Raw genomic sequence first — 23390 nt, forward strand, 5'->3', positions numbered from 1 at the left:
ATGAGGAGGGAGAACCAGAGCAGCGTGTCTGAGGTCCTCCTCCTGGGGCTCCCCATCTGGCCAGAGCTGCAGGGTGAGTTCTTTGCTCTGTTCCTGGGCATGTACCTGACCATGGTGCTGGGAAACCTGCTCATTATCCTGCTTACCAGGGTGGATCCTTGCCTCCGCACCCCTATGTACTTCTCCCTCAGCCACTTGGCCCTCAAAGACATCTCCTTTTGATCTGTCACTGTTCCTAAGATGCTGATGAACATGCAGACTCACGATCAATCCATTCCCTATGCAGGGTGTGTAACACAGACATATTTTTTTTCGTATTTTTTGCTTGCATTGATAAACTTCTTCTTACAGTGATGGCCTATGACAGGTATGGGGCTATTGGTCACCCCCTACATTATGCCAGCATCACGAGGGAGAAGCTATATATATGGCTGTTGGCTGGATCCTGGCTGCTCTTCTGTGCTGATGCCCTGACCTACACCCTCCTCCTGGCTCAATTATCTTTCTGTGGTGACAACATCATCCCCTACTTCTTTTGTCACCTTGCTGCCCTCCTGAAGGTTAGCTGTTTAGACACCCCCCTCAATGAGCTGGTCATCTTTACTGTGGGAGGAACCCTTTTCATCCTGCTTTTGAGTAGTATCATGGGCTCATATGTTTGTATAGGGACCGCAGTTCTGAGTGTCTCTTCCACCAAAAGATTCTTTAAAGTTTGTTCAACCTGTGGCTCCCATCTCTTTGTGGTGTCTTTATACTATGAGACACTTGCTAGTGTTTACTTTTTCTCCTTATCATGGGACTCCAATGACAAAGACACAATCTCTTCTGCCATGTATGCTGCAGTTACTCCCATGCTGAACCCCTTCATCTATCACCCCAGGAACAGAGACATGAAACAGGCCTTAGAGTCATTTGTCAGTAGGGCTAACTTCTTGAAGTGACAATCACTAAATACTTTTACTGCAGTCATTAGCACAGTGAGATTATCTCCTAAAATTAGCATATGGTTGCCAACTCTATAACTTCAAATGAATATGCATTCAGCTGTCTTATATCATATTAATAAGTAAATAAGGTCATTTGTGATTTACATTGTTAAATATTCTCTATAATTAATTTTTTTCTGCTTCTTCATCATCCTTATAATATATGTGAAAAATCCTATACAAAATATGTCACATGATTGTGATTTTGGTTTTGACCTTTTCTCCTTTTAGATATGACAGTTTTTGCTTATATATTTTTTATAATATGTTATTGAGAACAAAATGTTTTAGTATCTTGCCCTGCTCCTTTTGGACTAATTCTTCTCTGTAAGTTTGCTGAAATTGACTTGCAGTGGCTTCAAGCTGATTGTGAACATCTCTTTTCAACTTCAAAGTCAATGACAATATTCTGGTTGAAATCAAACACAGTGGCCGTAAGTGAACTGTGGAAATTGTCAAGTTCTACAAAGTGATGCTATCCTATTGTCAGGAGCCTTGTCTCATCCACTGAAAAGCACACCATTGCAGTTATAGTCAGAGGAGATTTCTCTTTATCACCAGCTCCTACCCTCACATCTCATTTACTTCCTTTGCTATTACTATAGATATAGAATATATCAGTTAGTTGGTGTTTACATGACATTTCTTTTCCATTATTTAAACATTTTATGTGCTTATAGCTGTAAAGTGTTAGGGGTTAACAGTGTAAGATAGGTTTTACTCTTTTTATGTAGGTTGTCAGTCAATGTATTTCTGGGAAATTTGGTCTATTAACATCTGATAAAATAACATTGTTCTGAATTTATGTTTTCTGTGTTTTCTAATTGAGACATCTTATTTTATATGTTTTCTAATTGAGACATCTTATTTCATATTTTGCTCTTCTCTATCCCCTCAATTTACTTATTAACCCTACATTATGATTATTTTATTATTCTTTTCTGTACTATATGTAGAGATTATGACTTGTTTTTCCTTAAAAATTTATTGCAGTATAATGTCCTACACAACATGAAATTTACAATTTTAACCCTTTGAGGTATACAATTAGGTAGAATTTAGTACATTCATCACTGCTATTTTATTCTAGGGCTTCAAAGGGAAACTATGGTACATCAATGCAATTGAGTACTTTGTAGTTATGAAAAATAATGTCAAATGTACTGATGAATCACTATGGAGGGAATTCCAAGATATAATATTAATTGGAAAACAGCAATGTGTAAAAGAGCATATATAATATGCTACTTCCTATGTGAAAAAGAAGGATAAATAATGTATATTTGTATATTCCCAATTGAAGAAGAAACGCATGAATCAATTTGAAACTAATGAGACTGCTTACCTACAAGGAGTGGAGTGGGAATAGTATAGAGATAAGTATATTTGTTTGTATAGTTTCAAATATTTTAACTTTCATCTACAAAAAAAGGAAGTTAATGGAAAATAAATGAAATAGAATAAAACAAAAAATGAGCCTAACTGTATTTTGAGTTCATACCATAATCTGACTAAAGGGGAAAATAAAGTAATTAAGTTATTATTGAACACTGAGTTTTGTCTATAATCTAGTCTCAGAATAATGAAAGAACTGTAGGCACATTTTTTTGGTAAGCCAGTTTTATGAGCTGAAGTTAATCTGTCATTAACGGTGGTTTGGGTTCATGATTCTGAAACTACATGTATTCAAAGATTCAGTAAATAAGTAAACTTGTCCTGGATAAAGAATGACACCTGAATTGGGGAAAGATGCAATGTACGTGGAAAAAGAGAGGCTGGAAAGAACTCTATGGTGTCAAACTAGATTTGAAGATACTAACTTGAACTCATGGGCTGCAATGTGTATAAACACATTGAAATTATTTCTCAATATCTGTCTGGCCCCCATCTCCCATTCTTTCTGTCCCAATCCTGAATCATCTCTTATGGGTAACCATTCCTTTAGTTCGCTTGTTTCTAGTTTCTATGTCCAGTGTTTCATTTATATACACTTCCTGTCTATATTCTCTGAGATCCCTAGGAAGCCTTGTAATCAACAAACACATGTCATGCCAGATTTGAGTTTTGAATATCAATCTCCTCTATCAAGAACCAAAGTGACTTAGAAAAAATGGCTGATTCTAGAGCTGGGGCCAGGACACTACAAGACCAGGGAAAATTTGCTGAGCTTGAAAATTAAAAGTGTTCTATAATCATGGGGACACAGCTTGATGGGGCTCCCACTGGCCAAATCTGGAACAATTAGAGCTACAGAATGAATAACACCAGTAATGGGTTACAACTCAGATAATAAATAAGAATTCATGAGTCCATGATGATATAAAAAATCAATGAATAAATGAATGTAGAGTAAGGGGAAGTCCCTTCTTATAGGAGAATTCAGCTAATAAACATAGGGGAAATAATCAAATTAGGAAAACACCATTTGGCCGCCACATTTGCAATTGTTTTTTTTTTTCAAAAGGAGTCATCAATGTATGTTAGCTATAGTGAGTGAAACTGTATTAAGAAAAGTGTTGTGATTATACATTTTCAAAATATCTACCAAATGGCAGTTAATTAAAAAGTTTGAAACATGTACTTGCTGTAGAGAGCCTGGAAGATACCACATTAATCAAATGATCAAGGACAAAATCACTAGTAATTGGAAAGAAATTATTTTTATTTTTAGGGCCACACCTGTGGCATATGAAATTTCCCATACTAGGGGTAGAATTAGAGCTGCAGCTGCCAGCCTACACCACAGCCACAACAACAAGGGATATGAACCACATCTGTGTCTTACATTGCCAACTGCAGCAAAGCAGGATATTTTACCCAATGAGTGAGGCCAGGCATTGAACCTGCATCCTCAGGGATAGTAGTTGGGTTCTTAACCAAATGATCCACTAAGGTAGCTCTAAAGAACACAAGTTCTTAATGAAGCTCTGCCATTTTTTGAAAAAAAGTCTGGGAATGTACGGCTGATGTGTGGTATTAACTAGGAAGCATGGGTAAAGCCCTTAGCCTAGAACCCAGATATTCATTAAAATGTTCAGCATTCTAGCACCAAGCAGCTTTACTTACTTATTCATTGAAGTAATTTGCAAGGGCCTGGGTACCTCAGTCAGTAGAGCATCAGACTTGTAATCTGAGGGTCCAGAGTTCAAGTTCCTGTCCAGGGGCTGGGTGAAATATAGTTCATGAACAATATTACCTTAGTTCCAGCTGTATTACATGGTGGTTTGACATTTTCATACATTATGAAATGATCACCACAATTACTAATCTAGCCACTATCTGTCCCCAAAAGTTTTGACAGTCTTATGGATCCTATTTTTTATGCTGTATATTAAATCCCCATGGTTATTTTACAACTGGAGGTTTGTTCCTCTTCATCCACATCACCCATTTCCTCCCTCTCCCCAGGACACTGTCCCCTCTGGCAACCACCAGTTGCTGCTCTGTACTTATGAGTCTGTTTTCATTCTGTTTTGTTGATTTGCTCTTTTGATTTTGATATTTATCATTGTCTCTCTGTCTTATTTCACAGAGCATTATACATTCTAGATCAATCCATGTTGTTTGAACATGGCTGTGAATTGTGAGATGCACTTAAATAGCTCCCTATGGCCAAGTTTTTGCCAACAAAGGTGGCAAACATTTTTAGTTCCCAGGATGGGATGGCACAGACAGTTGTTTTTACTCTTGGGGGTTCACTTTCATGGTTTTGTGTGTGGATATCCAGTTTCCCTGCACCATTTATAGAAGAGACTAAAATTTCCCCATTGTGTGTTTTTGGTTCCCTTGTCAAAGATCAATTGAACATACATGTTTGGGTTTCTTTCTGGGATCCATATTCTGTTACATTATTTTATAAATGACTAAATATGTATTTGTTCTAGTAAAACACCATTTATAGAAACAGACTGACTAAAGAAGAGACAGCCGATCCTCTTCCATTTTTTATGTCTTTTTTTATGTCACTACAATACTGTGTTAATTTCTAATTGTTTGAAGTACAGTTTGAAATCAGGCAGTGTAATACAGTTCTGTCCATTTTTCTCGAGATAGCTTTGAATTTTGTAGGTCCTTTATGGTTTCACCTGGATGGAATAAATGATAGTGATGGAATGTGTGCTCCAACACACTTCAGGGTCAGTGGTGTGGGATCTTAAGGGCTGGCCCTACTCTGTTTGGTCTTTTCTGCTGTGGATGGAGTGGCAGATTCCATTGTATATTCTTCAAAGTTCATGGATGTTCATGGGCCCTTCTTCTCCTTGTAGGCAGGCAGAAGGAAGACTGATATGTCACTGACATTAGAGACATGTTCTGGCACTCCTGTAGTTCAGCAACTTTGGTGCTTGCACTGGATCCATCTCAAGAGGAAGAGGAGAAATTGGGCAATTAACTCCATTGTCTTCTTCTCTAACCAGAAGCTTGGGGGGTGTAGTCTCTTGGGTCTCAGTCCTGTTGGAAGAGATCTCACTTCCAATATGAAAAAGCACTAAATGCCTGAATTTATAATTTCTGCATGACTACTATGTGCCAGGCAGTGTTCTACATTCTGAGAGTACAAGTTAAATCAAAATGTATTCCCTTGTAGAGTTTACATTCAAGCACTGCTAAGCCAGCTCATCATGCTCCTTTTTTTCCGTAGAAAGTTTTAACCTTCTAACACACCATAACCTTTATTTATTTTTAATTGTAATTGTTTCTTTACTGGGATAAAAGTACTATGGAAGATGTGTTTCTATGTCTGAAATAAATAAATTCTAAGTTTTCAGTAGGTAAAATTTTCTATGAATAAAGAAGTCATAAAAAGGGAGGAGCAAGGAGTTCCTGTCATGGCTCAGCTGTAACAAAGCTGACTAACTTTCATGAGGACATGGATTTGATCCCTGACCTTGCTTAGTGGGTTAAGGATCCAGCATTACTGTGATCTTCAGTATAGGTCTCAGTTGTGGCTCAGATTCCACCTTGCGGTGGCTATGGTGTAGGCAGGAAGCTACAGCTCATATTCCACCCCTAGCCTGGGAATTTCTCTATGCCAATGTGTGTAGCCCTAAAAAAGTAAAATCAAAATAATGGTGGGGGAGCAAGAGTGCTGGGGTGGGGTTCACAATTTCACACCATGTGTTCTAGGTAGAGCTCATTGGGAAGGTAGCATCCAAAAATGTATTGAAGGGACAGGGAAGTGATCCATGGGGTGGCCTGGGCAAAAGCATGGAGATCAGCACTTAGAAATACTCTGAGGTGAGATGGTGCCTGGCCTATCCCAGGGACATTAATGGAGCCTCTGTTCCTGGACAGGATTAAGTCAGGAGGGATGGTTGGTGATTAGTTCAGAGATATCCGAGGACCAGAGACATAGGACACTTAAGGTTACAGTAGGTGTATTAGTCAAGATTTTCCAGAGAAGGATAACAAAGAGGGTGTTTCTGTGTGTATAAGGGAGAGAGATTTATGGAGTTCCTATTATGGAATTATGGGATTGGTGGCATCTCTTCTGAGGGTTAAAGTATCCAGTTGCCACAGATGTGGTATAGGTTGCAAATAAGGATCTGATCTAATCCCTGGCCTGAGAACTTCTGTTTATCATGGAAGAAAAAAGAAAGAAATTTACTTTAAAGACTTGGCTTTGAGTTCATGTTTGGCTCTGTGGAAATGAATCTGACTTGTATCCATGAGGATGTGGGTTCAATCCCTGGTCTTGCTCAGAGTGTCAGTGATCTGGTGTTGCTGTGAGGTACAGTGTACGACAAAGTTTTAACTCAGATCCCACATTGCTGTGGCTGATTCATAGGCCAGCAGCTGCAGCTAAATGTGACCCTAGCTTGGGAATTTCCATAGGATATGTGTGTGGCCTTAAAAAGCAAAAAAAAAAAAAAAAGAAAGGAAGGGAGGGAGAGAGAGAGAGAAAATGAAAGAAAGAAAGAAAGAAAGAAAGAAAGAAAGAAAGAAAGAAAGAAAGAAAAAGAAAGAAAGAAAGAAAAGAAAGAAAGAAAGAAAGGAAGGAAGGAAGAAAGGAATGAAGAAAGGAAGGAAGAAAGAAAGAAAGAAAGGAAGAAAGGAAGGAAGGAAGGAAGGAAGAAAGAAAGAGGAAGGAAGGAAAGAAGGAAGGAAGAAAGAAAGAAAGGAAATTGACTATTATTATTGTGGAAGCTAGCAAGTGTAAAGTCAGTAGGGTATGTTGGCAGGCCAGAAACCCAAGGAAAAGTTTCAGTTTGCATCTGAAGGCAGGCTGCTGACAGAGTGTTTCTTCTCTGTGGGAGGTCATTCTTTTTCTTAGTGTCCTTAGGTGATTGAATAGGCCCACCCTCAATATGGAGGACAGTCTTAGCTTTATTCAGTCTTTGGATTACAATGTTAATCTCATCCACAAAGATACCTTCATGGAAACATCTAGAGTTATGTTCTACCAAATATCTGTGAACTGTTTCCTAGCCAAGTTGGCATACAAAATTAACCATCATGATTGATTCTTTGGTTCTAAGTCTGACTTGGGAACCTGCTGGAAGGGATTTCATGGAGGAATAACATGGTCATACTTAATTTTGTTATGGTTTCCTTAAAGTCACCCAGATTTGTGGAGGTATAAATGACATACAATAAACTTCATATACCTAAAGTATAACCATTTGACTCAGAAAACTGAATATAGGACTACCATATGATCTAGCCATCCCACTCCTTGGAATATATCTAGGTGAAACTACAATACAAAGAGATCCATGAACCATTATCTTCATAGCAGCACAGTTCACAATAGGCAAAACTTGAAAATAACCTAGATGTCCATTACACAATGAATGGATACAGAAGATATGGTACATATAGAGAGTGGAATACTACTCTGCCATAGAAAAGAATGCAGTAGTGCCATTTGCAGCAATCTGATGCAAGTAGATAGTCTTATAATAAGTGAAGAATGTCAGAAAGACAAAACATCATATGATATCACTTACATGTGGAACCTGAAATATGGCACAAGTAAACCTATGTACAAAATAGAAGCAGACTCATAGACATACAGAACAGACCTGTGCTTGCCAAGGGAGAGGAGGGAGGAGTAGGACAGATGGGGAGTTTGGGGTTATTAGATGCAAACTTTTACATTTAGAATGGATAAACAATGAGATCCTTCTGCATAGCCCCTTGAACCATACCCAGTCTCTTGGGATAGCCCAAGATGAAAGAGGATATAAGAAAGAGAATGTATATGTATGGGACTGGGACTCCTTGCTCTACTGCAGAAATGGTCACAACATTGTAAATCAACTTTAATTTTTAAAAAGGTAAAAAAATTAAGTATATAATTGGAATAATTTTGGCAAATGTACATACCCATGAAATTACCACCACAAGACGTAAAGATCATGAGTTTGCCTGATGATCCTGCCCTCCTGCCCTCTCTTTGCTCCTCCTATCACTCCTCCCATCTGTCTTCAGTAGAACCAGTATTCTGTTTCTGTCACATGTATTAGTTTGCATCTCCGAGAAGCTTATTTCAGTGGAACCGTACAGTGCGTATTCTTTTCTGGCTGCCTTCTTTCACTGTGTGTAAGTATTTTGAGAGTTATTCATGTTGTACTATTTATCAATAGTTCATTTTTTTAATGATGAGTAGTATTCCATAGTAAGGATATAAAACAGCTATTGCATCCACTCACATTTAAAAATTTTTAATTTTTTTATTATTTAAAATTTTTAATTCTTAAAAATTTCTATTTGTCTTTCATTAGAATTTATTGTATATTGAAATATAGTTAATTTACAATGTAATGTTAGTTTCCAGCGTACAGTGTGATTCAGTTATAAATATACTCATATATTTTTCCCTGATAGGTTGTTACAAAATACTGAGTATAGTTTCCTGTGCTATATTGTACATCAGTTCACTTACTAACAGTAAGTCTGTGAATGAACATCTGTGGTATTCCTAGCTTTTGGCTATTAAATAAAGCTCTTATGAACATTTTTGTATAAATCTATGTATAACTATATACATTCTTTTACCTGGTAACATTCTAAGTATATGTTTAACTTTTTAAAAAAATGTTCAAACTGTTTTGTATTCCCATGAGCAGTGTATGAGTGTTCCAGTTCCATCATATCTTCAATGACGCTGAGAGCAGCATTCGTTCCAAATTTAGCCAGTGTAATAGGAGTGTAATTGTGTAAACCAATTTACAGACCTGGAACCACTTGATTGAGAGTTGCCTGTGTTCCTTTGGAAAAGAATCCTGTAACACTGGGGTATTTTTTTAACTTCTTGAGTCTCCCTAGCTCCATGCATGATTCTCATCAGTCTGCAGCACTTGTCACCATTTACTTGCCACACATTTTGCCTTAAATTTTTTTTGCATCACCTCCTACTTGGATGTGTGTTATAAGATAGGGCTTTATGATTATATTATTATCTGTTATTGTGTTATGCCTCTAGAGAATATATCAATATTATATTTGTGGGAACCTTAATGAGTATTTAAGAGAATGAGGAAATGAATGAACAGATGAATTCATTCAACAGTTACCAAACACAATTGCCTGTTGGGAGCCATAGCTGATCTCTAGTGATACAAAGACATTGACAATAAAACTTAACATTTACTAAGCTTACATTATATGCTCATGTGATCATTCTTCAAACTCACACAAAGACTATGATTATGGTTTCCACTTTCTAGAAATGTGTATTGGCCTTGGAAAAATTGCTGAAGATGATTTCTTAGCAGGGAAAGAGCCCAGAGTCTTTTATCCAGAGTTTTATTTTCAATCCCCCTTCTCCTGAACAAGGCAAAGACAATGGCCTACAAAAAACTTCCAGGGCAGTGGGAAGACATGCACCTTTTAAGGTGCTTTATGTTCTAATGAATGCCTGTGTCAGTGTTGGGGGCAGAAGCCCTTCGACTGCCTGTGCCATTCACTGCTGTTGGGAGAAGCTGTGCTCATGACACAGAGGCCATGAACAGTGGGGGAACTCATGCTTTTCATCAGAGACTTTACCAGAAACCCAAGATACCACTGATATGAGGGACACTTTCTCCTGTAAAATGAGGTACAGCTCAGCCACTGAGGACCCTAATCATCCTCCTTCCCAAGGGGCCAGGAGGGAGTTAGGGAGTTTCCTCAATGGACTGCTTCTCTATTTGGGGACTGAGGTGGATTCCTTATGGAGTATCTTTAGGATGAAGAAAAGAGATCTCCTTGGGCATCATTTTGAAGCTGGAGAACTGACATGGGAGGCTGTGAAGGTCTTCCAGCCACCAAGGTTTGCTTTTTTCTTTAGATCCAGGGTCTTCTGGACAGAAAGTGAGGATTCACATAACAGAATGTAGGAGAAGGTATTTGAACCAGAGCACAGGTAGAGCTCATAAGGAGCCCTGAAACCTCCCCAGTCATGCATGTGTGTCTGTGTGTAAGTGTGTGTGTGTGACCATCAGAGAAGTTATGTGTATTTGTATGTTTTGGTGTTCAAGTCTATGTGTGTATGTGTAACTGACAAACACACTGAATGACACACACTAGGATATACATAGGTCAGAGAAGCCTGGACATTTCCTCAGTGTGTGCTTATTTTTCTTGCATCTGCTTCTTGCGTGATGTTGTAAGACCTTGTGCACTGCACTGCTTGTGATTCAAATATGAATGACTTCTTGTGACGATAACTCCTCTGGTCTAGGATGCGTGACAGTTATGTGTGTGTAGCTGTGTGATGCATGTGTATTTTGCTTGTGAGCTTTCCATAGACTCACACCCTGACTGTATTTATTAGTGAGAATATAAGCCAGAGGAATCTATAAATCTCCATTTGGCAAGTGTGTGTCTGTGATATTGTCTGAGGTCTTTTTGTAACAAACCCACACCTTGACTTCCTTCACATGGAGGAGGTTAATATCTGTGTTTGTGTGTGAATGTGTGATATTCTCACATGTTTTTTTTTTTTTTTAACTCTGTGCCTGCCTGAGATGAAAATTACAGAGTAAGCTCATAGGAAACTTAATTTTCAGAGCTATTGGCATCCATTTTTCTGTGATTTGCCTCCTCCAGCAGGGCCCCTGGAAGCCCAATATTTTCGATACTCTGCTTCAATTTCATTCAATCCATTTAGAAATGAAAGACTCACATCTGGAATCACGTACTTTGACACTCAGATCTTTATCATTTCCCCACTTAATAGCTTGGTGGCCTTGGGTTTCCCCACGGTGATTCTCAGCATCCAGTGCTTTTATGTGGGATCATGCTAATTGCTGGCAGATCTTATCTGTAAGGTACTTTAGAAGCTAGGCACATCATAAGTACTTAGCAAATTGTAGCCTCATGGAGACCCAACTTGTCACAAGACATGTTTCTACAATATTTTCTTAGCCTCTTAATCAGCAACCTGCTATGTGACTGTTAAAATAATTTATAAAATCTATATCCTGCACCTATAACCCCCTCCTCACTTGATGTAATCCTAAAGGGCACAATAAAAGCAGTGTGGTTTTTTGAGGCAGGGCTTTTTGTCCCTGAGACCTTGAGTCACCCTGTTCCCATTTTGATTAAGATAAATATCTCTGTGTCTTGTTTTATGTTATTTTTTTCCTTAAGATTCACAGCACCAGTTCTTCAGCCCTCACCTGCTGAGCTGGTCTTGGAACTTACCCCCTGACTATCCATGTCCTATTTGTACAGGGGACACTTTTTGTATGAAGACAGGAAAAGCAAGCCCATTCATAGGCTCTGTCTCAATGTGCCACCCCTAGGTCACACACTGTCTCCTCTTCTCTATTGAGCAATTTCTCATCCACCTCTTTGCACATTGCTGATCCTGGGTGTCATTAGTAACTCTGGTTCTCCTTCAGGAGATTCATGATTTCCTGGGCTAAGTCAAACCCTGCAGTTTTCACTGAGAGGCCTGTGCTTGGCAGGAGGGTCAAGTGCCGGTTCCTTCCTTGTTCCCCATGAACTGAGTCAGTTAATAATCCTGAGCAACTCCCTGGTCTAGAGCAAGAATCTGCTGACAGATTCTTACACAGTGTTAATGTCAGTTTCCTCTCCCAGGCATATTTTAACATTTACCTTTTCACTTTTAACATTTCACTTTAGCCTCTCTACCCCCTATAAAAAGAAATGGGTAGATTGTCTGTAGTGAAAAATGATCAGAAAATCAATATATGAGATCAGGTTCTAACATGCAATAACCACATGAGCTTGTTTAAGTGATTTCACTCCTCAAGTTGGTAAAATACAGGGAAAAAAAAACACTGTTCTCTTCTTCCCAGGCAGAAATAAACAGCGATGGTTTGAAAAATCTTGAAGCCACATAAAAGCCCTCGGCAAATAAAATAGCTGTAGGATTATGACTGTGGACAATTATTTGAGCAGGAGCACTCCTTCAAAACCCAAAATACCTCTTCTTAAGTTCTTGCCTCTTTGTCTAACTAAAGAAGGAGGATCAGTAGAGCCATAGGATCAAAATTTCCAATATATATTTAAAAGCATTGGAGAGAAATGTGACTGGAGCTGTAACTAACTCTATGATCATGCTCACTTCCTACTCCTTCTGAGTATGTTGATAGTGTAGTTTTGTATTTTTAATTTTTTTTAAGGCTGCCCTGTAGCATATGGCAGTTCCCAGGCTAGGGGTTGAATCAGAGCTTCAGCTGCTGGTCTACACCACAGCCACAGCCATGCCAGATCTTAGCCCTCTCTGCAACCTACACTGAAGCTCATGGCAATGCTGTAACCTTATCCCACTGAGCGAGGCCATTGTTCACCAGTATCCTCATGGATTCAAGTTGGGTTCTTAATCCACTGAGCTACAATGACAACTCCCAATGGTGAATTTTAATAGCATCTCCCTCATAGGACTCTTGAAAATTCACTGATGAAATGATGGAAAAATATTTTTGTCTACATTGTGTTCATTAACTATCAGTTATTTTAAGTGTGAAGATCTGTATTTGGAAATAGTGATGGTCATTCAGGTCACTGACTTCTAAGAGACACCCCAGTCCTTCAGGATGTCCCAGCTCTCAGACCTTATATCAGATATCAGGTATCATCCTAATTATGACTATCCAGATCTGAGCCATCATGGAGGATCAGATGTAGATGGAGATGCATGGAGATCCATGCACTGAAGTAAGGTTTATTTCTTGGCAAGTAGATAAACATGCATTATAAAATGTTCCATTTGGGAAATGACCTCAGTGATAGGATATCAGCTCAGAAATTCACCTGGAGAGTGTGAGAGCTCAGGTAAGTTAACATAAAAGTTAGGTCAGCTTCTTGGTCCTTAAAGGTGACCACCTCATAATACTTTTTTATTAAATTCCTGAACTTGATATTTTTGGGGGGTATACAGATACTCTCATAAAAACTATATATGCAGTTTCTGAAGTTTATTTTATGCAGGAAAATGCTCTTAGGTATTAATTCCTAATGAATTGAATCATTTTTTTAACCTCTAAGAAGGTGTGATATTTGTATCTTCATGTTTTAGAGGGACAACCTGAGGCCAAGAGCAATTTTGTATCCCAAGTCCTAGAGTAAGAGAGTGGGGGGACCAAAATCATAACACAGGGAATCTTGCTTCAGGTTCCCACCTTAATTAATCATTGGTCAGGTGTTTCTTTGAGGGATAGTCTCAAGAGAGAAGAGATGCTATATGTCGTATTTATCCTTCTATGTCCAATTTGAAGCTTAGTATCAGAAACATGGTTGATTAAAAAGAAAAAAATGAATTTCCTGGTTTTCATCAACAGGAATCATGGTTAAAGTTGAGGGTGTGTCACTAATTTTGCAACACTAGGTGATAAAAGAAATTCAGGCATTTATATTTTTCTTCATGAGAAGTTGAGAGACCTAATGTGGTGGCCACAATTGTTACTTCAATGTCTCTGACATTTCCCACTTACCTGCTTCCCCAGCAGACAGGAGACGAGCATGAGGAGGGAGAACCAGAGCAGTGTGTCCAAGTTCCTCCTACTGGGGCTCCCCATGCAGCCAGAGCAGCAGTGTGTGTTCTTTGCCCTGTTCCTGGGCATGTACCTGACCACGGTGCTGGGGAACCTGCTCATAATCCTGCTCATCAGGCTGGACCCTCACCTCCACACCCCCATGTACTTCTTCCTCAGCCAACTGGCCCTCACAGATGTCTCCTTTTCATCTGTCACTGTCCCTAAGATGCTGATGAACATGCAGACTCAGGATCAATCTATTCCCTATGCAGGCTGTATAACACAGACATATTTTTTCATATTTTTTGTTTGCATTGATAACCTTCTTCTTACAGTGATGGCCTATGACAGGTATGTGGCCATTTGTTATCCTCTACACTATACCATTATCATGAGGGAGGAGCTGTGTCTGTGTCTCTTGGCTGGATCCTGGCTCCTCTCCTGTGCCACTGCCCTGACCCACACCCTCCTCCTGGCTCGACTATCCTTCTGTGCTGAAAACATCATCCCCCACTTCTTCTGTGACCTTGCTGCCCTGCTTAAACTGTCCTGCTCAGATACCTCTCTCAATGAGTTGACTATATTCACTGTAGGGTCTGTGGTTTTTATTTTTCCCTTGAGTGGCATCCTGGTCTCTTATGGTCGCATAGGGCTCTCCATCCTGAGGGTCCCCTCTACTAAAAGGCTCTGCAAAGCCTTGTCCACTTGTGGCTCCCACCTCTTTCTGGTGTCTCTGTTCTATGGGACAAGTGCAGCAGTGTACTTTTCCTCCTCATCAGGCCAGTCCCATGACAAAGACATCATAGCTTCTATGATGTACACAGTGGTCACCCCTATGCTGAACCCTTTCATCTACAGCCTGAGAAACAGAGACGTGACACTTGCTCTGGGGAATCTTTTCAGAAATAGTAACATTTTTGCCAAGTGATAATAACCTAATCATATTCTTATTTAATCTACTGCCCTTGCTTTAGAAATTTTGATTTGAGCACCCGTGTCTCTAGCACTTATCATCACTGTCCTTTAAATGGTCATTTTTTTTTGGATCAATGTCTTTCATTTAGGTCATATCACTTGTCCCTTTATTCCTCCTTTATCCCTAAATTTGTCATTACCCACCCTACACAAATTTTCATCTTCATGTCATCAAACTCTTTTGTGTATACTTTTGTGTATGTATGTAAGTTTGTTAAAATTTTGTTATTTCAATGTGTTATATTATTATTATGTTTGGTTTTTTACAACTTTTTAAAGTGTGTGTTTGTATATGTGTGTGTGTGTGTGTATATATATATATGTATATATATTTAAGTCTTCTTATGATCATTTATTGGGCCTTGGTTTTCAAATATTTACTTAATTACATAATTAATTTGAAGTATAGTTGACCAACAATGTTGTGTTAATTTTAGGTGTAGAGCAAAGTGATTTCATATTTAAGTATGTTATATACTAGATATATTTTTTCAGCTTTTTTCCCTTATATGTTATTACAAAATATATGAGTATAGTTCCACATTCTATAAATTGGAATGCATTAGTTATCTATTTTATGTATAGAAGTGTGTATATGTTAACCCCAAACTCCTGAGTTGTACCTCCCCCATTTCCCATTTTGGTAACTGTAAGCTTGTTTTCTATATCTGTGTGTCTATTTCTGTTTTGTGTATAAGTTCATTTGGATCTTTTTTTTTAGATACCACATTTAAGCAATATCATATGATATATGTTTTTTTTCTGTCTGGTTTACTTCATTTACTATGATAATCTCTAGCTCCATCCATTTTGCTACAAAAGGCATTGTTGCATTCTTTATATGGCTGAGTACTATTCTATTAAATACATGTACCACTTCTTCTTTATCATTTATGTGTTGAAGGACATTAATATTGTTTCCATGTCTTGGCTTCTTGGCTTCTAAAGCTACAAACATTCAGTTCTGATTGTATTGTTTACTTTTAGAAAACTCCAAAATGCTTATCTTTTCAATGCATATCAAGTTAATAAATTACATTTGATAGTTTGTTATGTTGTGATTCCACATGTTGCACTTAATTGTGTGTATCTTGGCACATTGAAATAGTTTTGTTTTCCTATGGTTAAAATGTGCATAAGAATATTTGTTTATGCTACTGAGATTTAATTTGAAATTAAATCAAATTAAATTAAATTAAATTAAATTAAATTAAATTTAATTTAAATTTAATTTAATTTAATTTGAAATTAAATTAAATTAAATTCAAGCATGTTGGAGTTCCCATTGTGGTGAAGTGGAAATGAATCTGACTAGGAACCATGAGGTTGTAGTTTCAATCCCTGGCCTCAATCAGTGGGTTAAGAATCTGGTATTGCCATGAGCTATGTGGCTCAGATCTAGTATTGCTGTGGCTTTGTTGTATCCAGCAGCAACAGCTCCTAATTAGATCCCTAGCCTTGGAACCTCCATAGGCTGTAGGTGAGGACCTAAAAGGACAAACAGAAAAAAAAGAAAGTGTGTGTAAAACACTTTGGACCATGCCTCAAACTATTGACATTGGCTTGGAAGCCTGGATTGAACATTTTTGATAATAGGGGATATAAAGTGACTCAAAACAGGTAGGGTACAGCAAACTACACTGAAGGCCCATGGCATAGATTCAATAATTCTCTTCAAATGTAAGGAGTTTCATGTCCTTTTTAAGAGATGAAGCATACTTTGTGCCCTTTTCCCATTTTCATCTTAGCAAATTACAGAGGTTTGAGCCTAGCTTGAGGTAAAAATATAAACTTGAACACAGAGACTTCTTAGTTCTTGTTGACATATTTCTAATCAATAGGGGACAAAGCAGTGGTTCAATAACTATTTATTGAATGAAGAATAAATGTCCCTGTGTTTAATTTCAAAAGTCTTGCTTAATGTGAGTGGTTGATGTATTGTTGGAACCTTGACAATTTCCTTCTCACAGTGATGGCTTATGATGGGTTTGTGGCCATTTGTCAGCCTCTCCACTACAGCACCATCATGAGGCAGGAACTGTGTGTCTCCTTAGTAGCTGGGTCCTGGTTCCTCAGTTGTATCCATGCCCTGTTGCACACCCTCTTCTTGGTCCAACTGTCTTTCTGTGCTGACAGTACCATCTTCCACTTTTTCTATGACCTCACTGCCCTCCTGAATTTGAGCTGTTCATACACCTCCCTCAATGAGCTGATTGTCTTTCCTATGGGAGGAACCATCATTTTCATCCTACCTTTGAGTAGTATCTTGAGCTTATATATTCATATAGGGACCACATTTCTGAGTTTCTCTTCCACCAAGAAACTCTTTTAAGACTTGTTCCACCTGTAGCTTCCATCTTTTTTGTGGTGTCATTTTACAATGGGACACTTGCTAGTTTTATTTCTTCTCCTCATCATGGGACTCCAAGGATTTCCATTATGTATTCAGTAGTCATGCCCATTCTGAACCCCTTCAACTACAGCCTCAGGAACAGAATTATAAAACAGGTCTTAGAGAGATTTGTCAATAGGGCTAACTTCTTGAAGTGACAGCCACTAAATCCTCTAGTGCACTAATGAGCACAGTGAGATTAACTACTAAAATTATCACAAGTTTGGCAACTCTGTAATTTTAAATGAAATGCATTCAGCCATCATATATAGTCTTAATATGTCAATCAGGTCCAATTTGTTACTTGAATTCTGAAATATTCTTGATCTTTAATTTTTTCTTCTTCATCATCTCTTATCAAAAAGTGAAAAACCCTATACAAAATATGTCACATAATTACAATTATGGTTTTGTATTCTCATTTAGATATGTCAGTTTTTGCTTATATATATTTTTTGGGTTTTTTTTTTTTGGTCTTTTTGCCATTTCTTGGGCTGCTCCTGCAGCATATGGAGGTTCCCAAGCTAGGGGTCAAATCACAGCTGTAGCCACCCGCCTATGCCAGAGCCACAGCAGTGAAGGATCCGAGCCACATCTGTGACCTACACCACAGCTCAAGGCAATGCCGGATCCTTAGCCCACTGAGCAAGGTCAGGGATTGAAACTGCAACCTCATGGTTCCTAGTCGGATTTGTTAACCACTGTGCCACTACGGGAACTCCTGTTATATATATATATATATATATTTATACATTGTTACTGAGAACATACTGATTTAGCATCATGTTCTGCTACCTGTGGACTGATTCTTCTCTGTAAAATGTGCTGAAATTGGCTTGCGTTGGCTTAAAGCTGATTGAGAACATCTCTTTTCAACTCTACAGTCAATGACACCTTGCTGGTGGATTGAAATCAATCACGGTGGGCCAAATTACACTAAGGAAATTGTCAACTGCTACAAATTAATGCTCTCCTATGACAAGGAGCCTTTTCTTGTTCATTGAACAGCACCCCATTGCATTTATAGTGAGGAGGCCTTTCTCTTTTGCCATGGCTTCTAGCCTCAAATCTCGTTTATTTCCTACTGGTGTGAGGGGGTATCTCATGGTGGTTTGGGTTTGCATTTCTCTAATAATCAGGGATGTTGAGCATTTTTTCATGTGCTTGTTGGCCATCTGTATATCTTCCTTGGAGAAATGTCTATTCAGGTCCTTTGCACATTTTTCAATCGGGTTGTTGGTTTTTTTGCTGTTGAGTTGGATAAGATGCTTGTATACTCTAAAGATTAAGCGCTCATCAGTTGCATCATTTTAAATTATTTTCTCCTATTCTGTAAGTTTTGTTTTTATTTTTGGTATCCTTTACTGTGCAAAAGCTTCCCAGTTTGATGAGGTCCCATTAGTTTATTTTTGCTTCTATTTCTATTGCTCTGGGAGACTGACCTGAGAAAATATTCATAAGGTTGATGTCAGAGAATGTTTTGCCTATGGTCTCTTCTAGGAGTTTGATGGTGTCTTGTCTTATATTTAAGTCTTTCAGCCATTTTGAGTTTATTTGTGTGCATGGCATGAGGGTGTGTTCTAGTTTCATATATATGCATGTAGCTGTCCAGGTTTCCCAGCAATTCTTGCTGAAAAGACTGTCTTTTATCCATTTTATGTTCTTGCCTCCTTTGTCAAATATTAATCTACCATAGGTGTCTGGTTTTACTTTTGTCTTCTCTATTCTGTTCCATTGGTCCCTCTGTCTGTGTTGGTACCAGTACTTCACTGTCTTGAAGACAGTGGCTTTGTAATACTCCTTGAAGTCTGGGAGAGCAATGTCCCCTGCTTGGTTTTTGTTTCTCAGGATTGCTTTGGCAATTCTGTTTTTTCATTTGTGATCCATATAATTTTTTTGTTGTTTGTATTGTGAAAAATGTCATCGGTAATTTGGTAGGGATTGCATTGAATCTGTAGATTGCTTTGTGTAGTATGGCCATTTTTACAGTATTAGTTTTTCCAATCCAGGTACATGGAGTAACTTTCCATTTCTTCACATCTTTAATTTCCTTGACTAATGTTTTATAGTTCTCAGCATATTAGTCCTTTACATCCTTGGTAAGATGTATTCCCAGGTATTTGATTTTTGCGGTGCAATTTGAAAGGATATTGTATTTCTGTATTATTTTTCTAATATTTCATTGTTAGTATACAGAAATGCGACTGATTTCTCAATGTTAATCTTCTATCCTGCTACTTTGCTGAATTTATTGATCAGTTCAAGTAGTTTTTGGGTTGAGTCCTTAGGGTTTTCTGTGTATAGTATCATGTCATCTGCATACACTGTCAGTTTTGCCTCCTCTCTTCCTATTTGGATGCCTTTTATTTCTTTTGTTTGTCTATTTGCTGTGGCAAGGACTTCCAATAATATATCGAACAGCTGTGGTGTGTGTTGGCATCCTTGTCTTGTTGAGATTTTACTGGGAAATCTTTTAATTTTTCAACATTGTGTATTATATTTGCTGTGGGTTTGTCATAAATGGCTTGGATTATGTTAAGGAATGTTCCCTCTATACCCACTTTGGTGAGAGTTTTATCATAAATGGATGTTTGGCTTCATCAAATGTGTTTTCTTCATCTATTGAGATGATCATATGGTTTTTGACTTTTCTTTTGTTAATGTGGTGTATGTATCCTTTGTTGGTTGGTTTGCCTATGTTGAACCATACTGTGCATCTGGGATGAATCCTATCTGGTCATCATGCATGATATTTTTGATATGTTGTTGGATTTGGTTGGCTAAGAGTTTGTTGAGAATTTTTGCATCTATATCCATCAAATATATTGGCCTATAATCTCCTTTTTGGTGCTATCTTTGATTTTGGAATTAGGGTGATGGTGGTTTCATAGAATGTCTTTGGGAATATTCCTTCTTCTTCAAACTTTTGAAAAAGTTTAAAGAGGATGGACACTAGTTCCTCTATGTATATTTGGTAGAATTCACCTGTGAAGCTATCTGGTGTTGGACTTTTATTTTCAGGGAGAGTTTTTAATGATGTATTTGATTTCATTTCTTGTTATCAATCTGTTCAGTTTGTCGATTTCTTCTTGATTCAGTTTTGCAGGATGTAAGACTCTAGAAAGTTGTCCATTTCTTCCAGATTTTCAAATTTGGGGGCATATAATTTTTCATAGTATTCTAGCTTGGTTTTTTGTATTTCTTCAGTATCCTTTGTGATTTCTCTTTTTTTCATTTCTTTCTTTTTTTGTTTGTTTATTTGGGTTCTTTCTCTCCTCTTCTTAGTGAGTCTAGCCAGAGGTTTTTCAATTCTGTTTTCCTTTTCAAAGAACCAGCTCTTGGTTTTATTAATTTTCTCTATTGTTTTCTAAATCTCTATTTTATTGATTTCCTCTTTGATCTTTATGATTTCCTTTGTTCTTCTGAATTTAAGGTTATTTTTTTTCCTTTGTTTTTCTTTTTCTAATTCATTTAGGTTGTGGTTTAAGTTGTCAATATGAGAACTTCTTGAGGAAGGCCTGTATTGCTGTGAATTTCCCTCTGAGCACTACATTTGAGGCGTCTCACAGATTTTGCGAGTTTGTGTCCTCATTATTGTTTGTCTCAAGGTATTTTTTAATTTCTTTCTTGACTTCCTCATTGATCCATTGGTTTTTTAGCAGCATGTTGTTTAGTCTCCATGTAGTAGGTTTTCTCTCACTTCCTTTTCTGTGGTTGATTTCTAGTTTCATGCCATTGTGGTCAGAGAAGATACTTAAAGTAATTTCTATACTCTTAAAATTGTTGAGGTTAGCTTTGTGCCCTAATATGTGGTCAATTCTTGAGAAGGTTCCATGTGCACTTGAGAAGAATGTGTATTCTGATTTTTTTGGATGTAATGTCCTAAAAATGTCAATTAGTCTAATTTTCTATTCTCTCCTTTTTGATCTGTTTTTTTTTAATTGGTTTTCTGTCTAGAGGATCTGTCCATTGATTAAGTGGGGTGTTAAAATCTCCTACTATGATTGTATTTCCATCAATTTCTCTTTTATGTCTGTTAGTATTTGTTGTAGGTATCTGGGTGCTCCTATATTAGGGACATATATATTGAGGATTGTAATATCCTCTTCTTGAATGGATCCATTAAGCATTAATGTCCTTCTTTGTCTTTCTTTTTATGGCCTTAGTTTTAAAGTCTTTTTTTTTTTCTGATATAAGCGTTGCAACTCTTGCTTTCCTGTCATGTCCATTGGCAAGAAATACCTTTTCCCACCCCCTCACTTTCAATCTATATGTGTCCTTTTAACTAAGGTGAGTTTCTTCTAGACAGCAGATTGAATGTTTTTCCTTTTTTATCCAACCAGCCAATCTGTGTCTTTTGATTGGAGCATTTAATCCATTGACATTTAAGGAGATAATTGATAGGTATATATTTATTGCCATTTTAAATTTCATTTTCCAGTTGATTCTATGATTCTCCATTTTTTTTCTTTTTTTTCTTTTTTTGGTTGTATGGTCTCCATTTTTTTTCTGCTTGAGTATTTTTCTTTTCATTTTTTGTGAATTTAATATATGGTTTTGATTTGTGGTTGCCCTGTTTTTTAAGTATGTTAACCTCTTCTTAGTATTGTGTGTTTTAGCCTGATAATCCTGTAGGTTCAAACACTTCATTACCATAAGAAGAAAGAAAAAAAAGAATCTATTCATTCCCTTACTTCTCTGTCCACATTTTATGATTTTGATTTTTTTTTTACAATTTTTATTTTATTTTAATCATATTCATAGTTAGAGCTCTATGCTGGCTTTAGTGATTGTTCTCTGATTGTGGTTTCCTCCACCCTAGCGCTTCCTATTTTTTTTTAATTTAGGGAAGCCCTTTTAGTATTTCTGTTACAATGGGTTTTTTATTGCTGTATTCTTTTAGTTTATTTTTGTTGGAGATATTTTTAAATTTCCCCTTCTATTTCAAATGATATTCTTGCTGGATAGAGTATTATAGGTTGCATATTTATTTTCTTTTCAGTACTTTAAATATCTCTTGCTATACCCTCTTGGCCTGTGGAGTTTCTGTAGAGAAATCAGCTGATAGCCTTATGGCCTTATGGGGGTTCCCTTATAAGTGACACTTTGCTTTTCTCATGCTGCCTTTAGGATCTTCTCTTTATCATTAACTTTTGCCATTTTTATTATAATTTGTCTTAGTGTGGGTCTATTTGGGTTCAATTTGATGGGGCCCTCTGTGCTTCCTTTGTCTTGAAATCAGTATCCTTTAAATTTGGAAAGTTTTCAGTGGTAATTTCTTCAAATATATTTTCAATCCCCTTTTCTTCTCCTTCTGGAATTCCGCTTATGCATAGATTGGCCTGCTTTATATTATCCCATAGGTTTCTTATATTGCTTTCATGTTTTTTCATTTGGTTTTCTGTGTGCTGTTTTGTTTGGGTGATTTGCATTATCCTATCTTCCACATCACTAATTCATTCCTCTGCATTATTCATTCTGGTTTTTACTGCCTTTTGCTCCATTTGTATCTCTGCAAATGAATTTTCTAGTTTTTCTTGGCTTCTCCTTATATTTTCTAGTTCCTTTCTGAGGGAGTCTATGTTACTGTTCATATCTGCTCGTAATTCCTTCAGTATTTTCACTATCTCCCTTTTGAACTCCAAGTCTGTCAGACTGCAGAGATCTGCTTCATTGTTGACTGTTGTAGGTGAGTTCTCCTGTTGGTTTAAGTGGGAGTAGTTTCTGAGCTTCTTCATCTTGCTCATGTTTTTCTTTTTCATCATGAAGGTGCACTCTCTGTGGCTGGACAGGGCTTGCCCTGGTGCTCCTGGTCTGCAGAGCTCTTCCAAAGAGTGTACAATGCTGGGAGTATTTCTCATCAGAAGTGCAGCACTTCACTAGGGATATTGGGACTATTGGCTTGCTCTGAGGCAAAGGAGCACTTCCTGAGCATGGGCAAGACTGGAAGGTACACACTGTGGTGTAAGTGCACTTACCATGGCTGGGAAGATCTTTACCTGGTGTTCCTGGGCTCTGGAGTTCTCCCTGAGTGCTGAAGTTGCTGCACAGATTGCTCCACAGGAGTGCCCAATTTCTGAGGGCCAGCAGGGCTAACTTGCTGGCTCC

At 37.7% G+C, this 23390-nt stretch overlaps 1 pseudogene; it reads left to right on the forward strand.

Annotated features, from left to right (window-relative positions):
- LOC125121360 (olfactory receptor 1J4-like) lies at nt 1-14843 on the forward strand (annotated as a pseudogene).
- The last annotated feature ends 8547 nt before the right edge of the window (nt 14844-23390 follow it).

The sequence above is a fragment of the Phacochoerus africanus genome, chromosome 2 (assembly GCF_016906955.1).
Source record: "Phacochoerus africanus isolate WHEZ1 chromosome 2, ROS_Pafr_v1, whole genome shotgun sequence".
Taxonomy (NCBI): domain Eukaryota; kingdom Metazoa; phylum Chordata; class Mammalia; order Artiodactyla; family Suidae; genus Phacochoerus; species Phacochoerus africanus.